The following is a 10,291-nucleotide window of genomic DNA, read 5'->3' as shown; positions in this document are numbered from 1 at the left end:
ATGGCGCTGGTCCGAGACCAGTAATGATACTCCGGTCCGAGACCGGTGGCGATGGTGCTGGTCCGAGACCAGTAATAACCCCCAAACGGCAAAGGCCTAGATGAGTCACTCTTCTTTGCCTCCATTAGTGCCGCCTACGCCGGCCTCATTGCTTTAGTTAATCTTGTCGCTATTGCTAGCTTTGGGCGTCCCCATTGGTGTCGCGTTTTCTTCCTGCAATTGCATTACGCACAGTATAGAATTAAGAATGGAAGAGGGAGCGTAAAAACCTTACTCCACCCTTGGGCCACAACGCCCTTGCATCTTATGATGATCTTGCAATTCTCGCGACGCGCCTGGTCAGCTGCTCGGATCAGGGCTACTTATGCGGAGCTACTTGCTTGGTCGATGAATATCCCCGCAGACATGCTTGCTACTTTTCTGGCCTGGCAATCGCTTCCGCTGTCCCGTCTTACCCACGGCCCTTTTAAATTGCTTGACTTCTGCAACTTCATGACACTTCCCGCCTAACCTCGAGCCTTTCACAAAGAATGCTTCTTTCTTTGAGGTCACGCCTCTTCATGATTACCTTGCCTTGTCGACCTTTAATGCGTTCCTTCTCGCGATGACACCTGTCTGGCGCCTTTACTGCGCACGCCCCCTGACGTCAGCATCTGAACCCTTTTGTACCCTTCGGCGCTTATTTCCCATCCGACGGCGCTGAGGCACGTTGCCCCAAAAAGATATGCGGCTCAACTCTCGATGTTTCCTAGAAATGAATGGGCTTTATAAACCCTAAAACAGTCCACCTTCCTTACCCTGACGCTTCTCCATCTTCCTCCTCCCTTCGTTCTTGGCCGTTTCTAGCAGTGCAGCTCCTCGTCTTCCTGCTTACGCCTGACCTGTGACCCTTCTTGTCTTCATCCTCTCTGCCTTCTTGCTCCTCACAGCCATGGATGGTAAGGACCCCCTCTGGTATTCGCATTACATTTCTGATTTAAACCACCATGACCTGTCCGCACTGCAATCCAACCTGGGGGTAGGCCCGGCATATGAGTTTCGCCTTCCTTCGACAGACGAACATCCTTCTTCTCCCCCCGAAGGGTTTATCACAGTCTTTAAGGATCAGGTCGTAGGCGGTCTTCGCTTCCCGCTACATCCTTTTCTTTCAGATTTGAGCCAGTATTGCGGAATTGGTATCTCTCAGTTTGCCCCCAATGTGTTCCGAGCGGTCTGCGGAACCATCATCTTGTGTCACATTTACCAACTCCCTTTGACCGCCAGACTATTCCATCACTTTTATTCCTTCCGGCGAGCTGAGGCGGGGGTATTCAACATTCAGGCCAAGCCGGGCCTCAAGTTTTTTGACGACCTACCTTCTTCCAATAAAGGCTGGAGGTCACGCTTTTTCTTCCTCAAGCCCCCTGCCCCCTTAACGGGGTCTTCTCAATGGCGTTTTTTCCTCGCTTCGGACTTCCCTTCGCATGTCCACGAACCTGCCTGCTCCGCAGCTGCGGACAAGCTAAGAGGTGTTGTGGTTCGCTTGTCTATGCTGATGCTAGAAGGCATCCTGTATGTTTTTGGCCTTAGTCCTGTCCCTACCGACATTGGAGCTCCTTTCGGTGAGTCATTATCTTTTTGTATACTGCTCTTCGCTAACTGAAGTACTTTTTCTTCTTATTTTTGCAGCGGCCGCCATCCTCCATTCCTTTGCCAGCAAAGAGACACCTGCGGTGGCCGTTCTGCAAGCTCTGAACGAAGAGCTAACACAGGGTCTACCCTCTGTTCCTGCTGTCGCCTCCGGTTCACCGCTTTCGGAACCCCGAGCTTCTGAGGCAGAGGACGACCTGATGCTTATTGAGCCACCAGCTCTCAGCCTTGCAGACTCAGTCCTGCCACGCATCACTGTTCAACCCGCGGCCGAGCCATCGCCCGCAGAGCCCGCGTCTTCTCTCCTGCCAACTATGAAGCTGCGCCTTAGGCGCAAAGGCAAGAGAACAGCTCCAGCCCTCGCAACTTCTCCTCCACCTCCTCGCCGCCAGCGTGTGGTGAACATTTCTTCCCCCACCAGGTCCTCGGATACGAGCTTAGTCCAGGGGACAAGCTTGGTCCTGGAGAAGGTCCCTGATCCGGAAGTGGCAGACCCGCCATTGGACCTGACTGCTTCGGCGCCAATCCAGAGTATGTTACCTGCCCCGCCTTCGTCCTCCAGCGATCAACTTCCGTACTTACTGATGCCCTCCGTGTCTCCTCTTCGCGCGCCTCCGAGCTCGGCCATGCCGACCCCGAACTTGCCCTCGACAGACCCAGCCTTCGAAGCGTTATGGAGGCTTCCTTCGGAGACCGATCCGGCCTACACGCCTGCCGCTGATTCATCGCCTATCTTCGGTAGGGTCAACTTCTTTGGGGACCTGGCCATCTCCTGGCAATCGGCCAGCCAGCAGTTCTGGGAGAGAGGTTCTCCTTTAGGGGAATTCGATCAGATTGCTCGTTCCCTGGTCGCGGTAAGTCCCTTCTCCTCTGTTCCCTTGTATCCGTGTATCTCTGTAACCTCCTTCCTCTTCTTCCGGCTACTGGCAGACCTGCTCCGCGAGTCTGAGCGCCGTGCAACGAGCGACCGAGCTTCAGCGAGAGAACGTGGTGCTCAAGGCACGTCTCCAGGAATTAGAGCATCCTGCGACTTCCTCAGCTCCTCCCGAGCCCTCTCTTGGAAGCTTGGATGCCTATTTGCGCGCCATCGGGGAGTCGTCAGCTTCTGTTCGGACCATCTCCCATGCTGCCTTTGATAAACTTCAACAGTTGGAGGCGGCTTTGAAGATAAGTGAGTCTTCCCTGGCCTCTAAAGTGGCTCGTCGTCAAGCGGCAGTCTCTGAGCTGAAGGGTAAAGAGACAGAGCTGCTCTCTCAATCAGAGGAGTTGACGCTTTTACGGCAAGGTCAGGAGCTCTTGCAGATGAGGCTAGCCGACGCCCAAGCCCTGGCTTGTGCTGCCGCTGCCCGAGAAACAACCATGCAGACTCAGTGGGAAGCGTGCCGGGCCCAGCTTCAATCTTTGCAGGCGGAGCTTTCGTGGGCCCAGGAGGCAGTGTCTCAGGGCCAGAGTGACCTGGCTGCAGCTCGCGCGGAGGCTAGCCAGGAGAAGAATACCCTGGCAGAGTACCTGGCGGGAGAGCTCAGGCGGCTAAAGGCCTACCGATTGGCCTATGTCCGTTCTTCCTTTTTCCTTCAGAAGTTGGGGCGCTGGATGGTCGTGCTGTTGAGTTACGGGGCTGCTGGCGGGGTGAGACAAGCCTTCGAGCAAGGTTATTTGCATGCAGCACCCCCCGCCACCTTCTTGGACACTGCTCGTCTGGCCCGGGAATTGCCGCAGGACACCTTCCCCTCCTTCGAGGCGGATGACGGGCTCTTCTTCCAGGCTGCTCCTCCTCCTGCAGCCGATCCAATCCTCGTGGAGGTGTCTCCCCAGGATCTTCCTGTCGCCGTCCCTGAAGCTTCTGATGCCCTTGCCCCTCCTCCTGCTGAGCCGGCCGACCCGGCACCCCCTCTGTCGGCTCTTGATGACCCGTCTCCTCCTTCTCCGAATGTAGTGTAATTAGAACTATGTTATGCTGCTTACTTTTTGCTGCGTTGATACCGGCTTTTCTTCGGTGGTATTTATGTAATGGTACCGACCTCGGCCTGTTTGTCTTCGCTTTCCCCTGCGATCCTACAACTATGCCGCGTCTCCTTCGCGTACTGCTAGCTTGTCTTCTTCGGCGAGTTGTTCGTTGGTTTCGGTCGAGCTCCGATGATCAGATTTCCCTTATCTACTTTCCTTCGCTACGTAGCCTCTCCTCCCATTGTCGCCCTTCTAATGGGCTTGCCTGGGCTAAAGGTTACCTTGCGTGTCCGTGCAGCCCGCTGATTTGACTTATCCGCCTTTTGGTGACCCCTCCGTATGCTTTTGTCCTGTTTGACACAATTTCCTAGGGAGGTGCTTCGTATCTCGAGCCCTTGTCTTTCCCTTGATGCCCCCTGGTTGTCTTCTCGAAGCTCATCACAGAGCGTCCCCCGTCTACTCCAGACCCTGCATCTACCGTCCGTTGTTGACTTACGAAAATGTCCTCCACCCACCATACCTATAAGTATTATCTGACTCTTTCTTTCGCTATCACAGTAAAGCACTCAAACGTCGCCGCTGCCGACTGATCATTTCTGAGATTGCACCGCGCTTCTTCTTTCTTCTCCAAACTTCCCCTTTTCGTCTGTTCCTTCTGCCGCCTGAGATAATCCTCCTTGCGATGGCTTCTCCTTCTTGGGCTTCCTTGCTAGCGGAGCATTTCCCAGGCGCTTCTACTTTCGCTGAGTTAGATTGGGATGACCTACGGTACACTTACGAGGTCCCTACTAGCTTTCGCCCCATCATTCCTACTGATGTGAACTTGTACTTCGATCCCCCGCCGTGTTCTTGTACTTTCTTTACTGAGCAATTCGTATCTGGCCTTCGTCTACCCCCGCATCCTTTTTTGTCCGGAGTGTGCCGCTACTTTAAGATTCCCTTAGGTCAGCTATCTCCCAATTCCATAAAAATCTTATGTGGCTTTGTAGTACTCTGCGAAGTTTGTGAGGTTTCTTGGTCAGCTCCCCTTTTTCATTGCTTCTTCACTCTCGTTCGGCGTGCTGATGGTCTCTTTGATTTCCAAGCCCGCAGCCAAACCGCTTTCTTTTCTCCTCTTCCTCTTCCCAGTGCTAATTGGAAGAAAAAGTTCTTTTTTCTCCGGTTTCCGGAGGAAACTGACTGGCCCATGCACTGGCAACCGGAACTGCCTCTGACTCCAGCGCTGGACGAATTCCACCTGGACCTTCCCTATGCCATGGCTGCTGATCGACTGGAGGATTGGCGCTTGAATCTGAGGAGATTACTATCTGAAGATCTACTCTCTTTCTTCAGGCTAAGCCGCTGTACCTCTGACACACCGCGCTCCTTAGGTAAGTCCGTGCTGAATGTCTCCTTTTCGGTCATTTTCCCTGTGAGAGTGACTTCTCGTGTTGATGCCTTCAGCTGAAGTTTTGTATCGAGCGTCGGAGGTTCTGCCTCTGCCCCTCGATGACCTGGAGATAATGCGGCGCAGTCGGGCAATCCTGGGCAGGAGACTACTCCCTCACCTTGGGTCTGCCTCGTTCGGGGCAGCGACTCAGCCTGCTCCCAGCCCTTCCCTACACGCCGCCTCCCCTGACGCCTCGAGCCGAGGTCGGGGTCGGGGCCAAGCTACTCGCTCGGCCAGAAGCGCTTTCCGAGGAGCCTCGCGGGCATCCGGACGCGGTCGCGCAGCTCTTCGTCCCGCAGGTCCAAGCTCATCCGGCCGGGGCACCACAAACAGGGGCGCGACAGCCTCTCCCCTGGGTCAGCCTTGCTCTGATGATTCTGACTCTGATAACCAGCCCCTGCTTCACAGACGGCGCCGAAGACCAGGTCTGACTTCATTAACGCTTGGTTTTGCTTTTTTCTTATGATCATACTGCCTCTTGCTACTGTCTTGACTGGCTCTGACATTACTTCCCTCTTTACATCTGTTTTCCTTATCTGGCAGCTTCTCCTAACCCCTACAGGGGGCGACCAGCTGCGTTCCGCTCTGCTCCCACTGCTGCAGAGGGAGACAGCCCCGGCGATCATCAAAACCCGGTGCCCACTGAGCCCGTTCCTGAGCCAACTCCGGCCCCTCCTGGTGCTGACGCCGACCCTTCTCAACCTTCCTTCTCCGCCCACCATCGTTATAGGACCACCATCCCCTCTGAAGCTGCTCTAGCTCGGCGGCCTGATGCCCCCGCAAGCCTTCTGATGATGAAAGGCTGTCTCGGCAGTTTGTGGGCAGAGAGCATGGATCAAATGGGCGACGCACCTCCATTAGCCCAGATGGACAGGTTCTCAAAGTCCTGGGCTAAAGTAAGTACCTTTCACCTTATACTGGGTAGTGGTTGGCCTTAACTGAGGGTTATATCTTTCCTCCAGACTCATGCAGAATCCCTAGTGCTGAACCAATCTTTCCACACCCTTCATCATGAAAGCAAAGAACTCCAGGAGAGAGTCTCCGAATTAGAGTTGCAATTGAACGACCCCGCCCAGGCCAGTTATACTTTGCGAGCGGAGATTCAGGCCCTAACCAATCAGACTGACCGACAGAAACGGTCCCTGATACAGGTGAAGGATGAGCTCCGAGCTATGAGGGAGGAGAAAGCTGCATCTGAGGCGGGGTTTCAGCAGCAACTAGCCCACCAAGCTCAGGAAATACAATCCAATAATACTCTTCTGCAGGACAAGAACAATAAACTGGAGGTCCAGGTGGCACAATTGGAGACTCAGGCAGCTGAATTGCGGGCGCTGAAAGCAGAACTGTCACAGTCCCGAGCGGCGTTAACTGGGGTATCCACCGCCTTAACCGTCTATCAAGAAGGAGAGGAGGACCGTTGCCTACGAAGTCGAATGTCCTACCTGACTTCCCTCGAATTTCTGTCCCAGGCTGGGGCACGCTTGGCTACGACCGTGCCCTACACGGCGGCTGGAGTCATCAGGCAACTGCACGCACAGGGCTTCCTGAGCTCTATTCCCCCGGCAAACTTCTTGAATCATGACCAAATCGTTCAAGGCTTTCCGGATGAGATTTTTGCTCCTTTCAAATGGTCTGTATTAGCCACTTAAACTGGGAAATTGTTACATGTACATTTGTCTTTTTCGAGCTTTCACTTGGCTCTCCTACCGTCTCCACGCCCTTCGTCTGATCCGGCCTGCGTCCACAGAGCCAGCCTCCTCAAACTCGATAGGGCTGTAGGTAGTTAGCACTCCAAGGTCGATCCAGCTTCCTTCCTTGAGCGTCTTGCAAATAATAGGCTCCCGATGCCAATTTCTTGATAACTTTGTACGGTCCGTCCCATTGAGGAGCTAACTTCGTCACTTCCCCTAAGGGCTTTATCTGCTTCCAAACAAGATCTCCTTCTCCGAAGAATCGGGGAGTCACCCTTCTGTTATAATTCTGCCTCATTCTTTGTCTATAGGCCTCCAACCTGGCAGCTGTTTGCTCACGGACTTCACTGATGAAATCTAGCTCGGCTAGCCGTCGCTCTGCGTTCCCTTCGTCATACATCGTTCTTCTCACGGACGGTATCCCAACTTCCAGAGGTACCACTGCTTCATTGCCATACACCAAATGGAAAGGTGTCAGGCCTGTACTTTCTCAGGGTGTTGTACGATAGGCCCATAAGATGCTTGGTAGCTCGTCCACCCAACTGCCTCCCGTATGATCCAGCTTGACTTTGAGCCCCCGCACTATTTCTCGGTTGACGACCTCTGTTTGACAATTTCTTTATGGATGTGCCACCGAAGTGAAGGCCTGAGTTATGCCAAACCCCTTGCACCAATCTTGTATCTTGCGCCCTTGAAATTGCCTACCATTGTCTGATACCAGTTTGTGAGGCAGGCCGAATCTGCAAAAGATATTCTTCCATAAGAACTGAATCACCGCGTCTTCAGTGATTTTGGCCAGAGCCTCCGCTTCCACCCACTTGGAGAAGTAATCCACTGCTACCAGCAAGAAACGCCTTTGCCCCGTAGCCATCGGGAAAGGACCCACGATATCCATACCCCACTGATCAAACGGGCAAGACACTATAGAAGTTCTCAGCAGCTCTGTAGGTCGGTGCGTCAGATTCTGGTACCTTTGGCACGACAAACAAGTATTCACCAACTTCTGTGCGTCCTTCTGCAAGGTAGGCCAGAAATATCCAGCCAATAGTACTTTCCGAGCCAGCGTTCTTCCACCCGCGTGATTACCGCAGCATCCCAAGTGTATCTCCCGTAAGGCCTGATCCGCTTCTTCCATATTCAAGCATTTGAGCAGAGGTTTAGAGAAAGACCTTCTGTAGAGTTGATCTCCGATCATGATATAAGAATGAGCCTGTCTCCTGAGCATACGTGCCTCTTCTAGGTTGGTGGGTACAATCCCTTGCTGGAGGAAACTCATTATGGGCGCCCTCCAATCAATTACTTCACCCAGATTATTTTGCAGGTCGATCTAAGCTATAAGGAAGGTCTGCGCTATAGATCTATCCAGCACCCAAGTAGTCAGAGAGCTGACCATTTTAGCTAATTCATCCGCCCTTTCATTTTCAGCCCTGGGAATCTTGGTGACTATGACCTCTTTGAAATCTTTCCTCATCTTCTCATAGGCTTCCTTGTAAACCTGCATCTTTTCGTTGTTTGCTTCGAAGTGTCCGGTCACCTGTTGAGTTACTAGCTGTGAATCTGAGTGTATTACGACTTTGCTTTCCCCCACATGCCGAGCTGCTTGCAAACCTGCCAATAGGGCTTCATACTCCGCCTCGTTGTTGGTAGCTCTGAAATTTAGCCGTACAGCCAGTTGCATGATATCTCCCTGTGGGGATATTAGAAGTGCGCCTACGCCACTTCCCCGATGAGTAGCTGATCCATCTACATAAATCTTCCAGACTTCCTCCGAGTCGGCCTGATAAACTTCTGTCAAGAAATCCGCCAGAGCCTGTGCTTTGACCGTGGTTCGGGGCTGATACTGTATATCATATTCCCCTAGTTCGGTCGCCCATTTGATAAGCCGACCCGCTACCTCCACCTTGGTGAGGGCTCGGCCCATAGTACTGTTTATCAGGACGGTGATGGGATGCGCCAGAAAATACGGTCGGAGGCGCCGAGCCATTAGAACAAGTCCGTAAACCAACTTCTCTAGGGCCGTATACCGAGACTCAGCCCCCTTCAATAGATGACTGAAAAAATACACTGGCCATTGTACATTGTCTTGCTCCTTAACCAGCACAGCCCCCACGACCTCAGGGGTAGCCGACAAGTATACCCAAAGAGGCTCTCCCACAACAGGCTTGAACAGTGATGGTAAGGACTCCAGGTATTGCTTTAGCTCCTCAAAGGCCTGTGTGCATTCTTCAGTCCACTGAAACTTGGCCGCTTTCCTGAGCACTTTGAAGAAGGGCGCCGCTCTATCCGCAGATCTGGAGATGAATCGGGACAGCGCTGTTATCCTGCCGACCAACTTCTGCGTTTCCTTCAGATTCTGAGAGATCTGCATGTTCCGAAGTGCCTGCACCTTCTCTGGGTTGGCTTCAATCCCTCGCTTTGTCACCAGATAGCCCAGAAACTTTCCTCCTTTGGCCCCGAACAGACACTTCAGGGATTCAACTTCACCCCATATTGCCTCAAAGTCCCGCAAGTTTCTTCTACATCTCTTATTAGGCTGGACGCCAGGGGGGACTTGATCAGGATGTCGTCAACATAGACTTCTACGTTCCGTCCGATCTGACTCCGAAAAACCTTATCCATCATCCTTTGGTAGGTAGCTCCAGCGTTCCTGAGCCCAAAAGGCATGACAGTATAGCAGAAAGTACCATCAGCTGTTACGAAACTAACCTTCTCCTGATCCTCCTTAGCCAAGGGTATCTGGTGGTATCCCTGATAAGCGTCCATCATACATATCCTTTCACAGCCAGCAGTTGAATCCACCACCTGGTCGATCCACGGGAGAGGGTAACAATCTTTGGGGGTGGCTTTGTTGAGGTCGCGAAAGTCTATGCACACCCTCCACTTGTTGTTGGGCTTTTTCACCAATACGACGTTGGAAAGCCAGGATGGGAATTGCACCTCTCGAACATGTCTTGCCTTCCTGAGCTGATCTACTTCAGCCCGGATAATCTTATTTTGGTCGGCGGAGAAGTTCCTCTTCTTCTGCTTGACCGACTTGGCCTCAGGTATAGTATGCAGCTTGTGCTCAGCTACTTCTGGTTTGACCCCGGGCAATTCTTCCGGGGACCAAGCAAAGACGTCTCTGTTGCGGATCAGGCATTGTATCAGCTCCGCCTTTAGCTCCGGCGGTAGATCGCTAGCAATGCGAGTGATGCTCTCATCTCTATCAGGATACAACTGAATATCTTCGCAGGAGACAGGCTCCTCAGCAATAGGCAGAGGCTCTTCTTGGATGGCATGTACACCGCCATCCTGAGTCCGCCGGCTCTTGCGCGCCTCCACCCGGACTATATCGATGTAACAGCTGCGAGATACCTTTTGCTCTCCCTTGACTTCTCCGACCTGCTCGCCAACCGGGAACTTGATCTTCTGGTGAAAGGTGGAGACAGCGGCCCGGAACTCATGCAGAGCTGGCCTTCCCAGGATGACGTTGTAGGAGGAAGGCGAATCCACCACAATGAAGGTGCTCATCCTAGTGCGCACCAATGGCTCAGTGCCCATGGATATGGCCAGCTTGATCTGACCCATGGGTTTGACTTCATTACCTGTAAACCCA

Source organism: Zingiber officinale, chromosome 8B, assembly GCF_018446385.1.
Source record: "Zingiber officinale cultivar Zhangliang chromosome 8B, Zo_v1.1, whole genome shotgun sequence".
NCBI lineage: Eukaryota > Viridiplantae > Streptophyta > Magnoliopsida > Zingiberales > Zingiberaceae > Zingiber > Zingiber officinale.
Note: the sequence above shows the minus strand (reverse complement) of the source record.